Consider the following 2108-nt stretch of genomic DNA (forward strand, 5'->3'; position numbering starts at 1 on the left):
GTGCTTCCCCACTGTAGAGCCTCCTTGGTTCTTCCTTGCTTCGCAGGGCCGCAGCGCTCTAGAACAGAGTCGCGGCCCAACCCTTTGTGCCTAGAAAATCCACCATTTCTAGCCTCCCAACCTTGCCAAAAACCACCCAAAAGCACCCTAATTCCAAAACCCTTTGATCACAAGACTCCCAACATGGTTCCAGCAACTAAATCCAACAGAAACCTAGCTTAAAACTCATTATAAATCCCATTTTTATTTCTAAAATCCAACAACTAAAGAACTCAAAAACCAGTCATGCAAACTTAGAATTTAAGCTCTAAACTACGAATTGAAGCTTACCTCCTTTGATGAATCACTTCCTTAACAGATTCCTGAGCTAAAATCCAAGCTTCTCAGCTTTAATTCAATCCTTAACATCAAAACCATAAACACTTTTAATACTCAGCCAAAACTCAGAATTCTAATGCTCAAGAATGAGATTCAATTCTTACCTTGATCCTGGTTGAGTGTTCCTTGGTTAGAACTAATCTAATTCCTCACAAATCCAGCACAAAACACAGAGTTTCCAGCTGAATTCCCTTAGGTTTCAGTAGCTTTCTTGAGAGAGGAAAGATAAGGAAGAGAGAAGTAAAAATGGGTCAGTTTCCATCTTTTGTTCTACTGTTTTCTGTTTACTTAGTCTAACCCTAGCTAATTAAATCATTCCCAAGGCTCAGGGTACCGAAAATGTCCCCGAGGGCAAAATGGTAAAATTCCCCAATATTCCCGCCTAGGCTTCCTAACCTCAAATATATCTCCATATATTTATTTCCATAACCTGATAACCCAAATAATCATCTAATACCCGAATTACCCCTTGAGTTGCCTAAAGTCAAACATTAAGCCTCGTTGTGACTTCCCGCTAACTAGCTCCCTAGGACCACCTCGAGTCGCACGCTGCAGACTTACCCACATAATAATGTGGTTCTCACAGATATAACATATAGCCACATTTACATTCATATAACCATACAAGCATGCTTATCATATAATCATACATTAACTTAATAAACACACACACATAAGCCAATTGTGCCCTCCCGGCACACTAATCAAGGCCCTTAAGCCATATTAGTGATTTTGGGTTGTTACAAGCCATGCAGGGAGTAACTTCTCTATAATAGTAGCTACTTGGAAAGACTCACTCAAGACCATCCATTCAGCATGTATTCCATGGATAATCAACTAAAGATCTTGTACTTGGCTTATCACATTTTTGGAATCCACCATCTTGAAGTTCAAGCATCGGCCAACCAAGAATTTCTTGGCTCCAGCATCATCAGCTTTGTACTTGTGGTCCAAATAATCCCACAATTCTTTAGTCGTTTTCTTCACACTATACACACTATACAATGAAACAAACAAGCCATTCAAAATATAATTCATACAAAGGAATTAAATGTGCTTCCATGCCTCAACTGCATGTTGAGTTTTCACATCTACTTCATCCTCTCCAAGTGTGGGAGGATCCTCTTTCAAGAATCTCGCAAGACTCAATGTTGTTAAGTAGAATAGTATTTTCTGCTGCCAGGTCTTAAAATTCACACCAGTGAATTTTTCCGGTTTCTCATTATGGCTCACATGAACCGTTGGAACCGAAACTTGCACAAGCTGGTCCCTTGAGGACTGATTCTTTGTGGTCGAAGTTGTAGGGAGATCCACAAGTGCTTTCAGTAACAATAACATCCATGTTTTCAACCAAATCTGAACGATGATTTTTTTTTTTTTTTGCATTTTAGAAATTATGTTTTAAGATCAAAAATTGAAAACGAGTAATAAGATCATATACTCGTATTGTGAGTATACATATATGATAGGCAATATAAACAATATAAACATGAGGCATATAAATGTATATATTATTTCCATGTAATATTCGGACAAAAGGAAGTTTCATGTATTATGCCTATATAATATTATATGTATTTATACCTGATTGTAATTTCACCTTAAAAATAATTATAAGTGTGCAAATCTGTGATGGGAAGTATAAAATAAATATGAAGCTAAAATATACATATGTATGCTTTTATGCATATCAATTTATATATATATATATAAGATATGCATGTGAGTTA

This window comes from Humulus lupulus, chromosome 2, assembly GCF_963169125.1.
Source record: "Humulus lupulus chromosome 2, drHumLupu1.1, whole genome shotgun sequence".
Classification (NCBI taxonomy): Eukaryota; Viridiplantae; Streptophyta; class Magnoliopsida; order Rosales; family Cannabaceae; genus Humulus; species Humulus lupulus.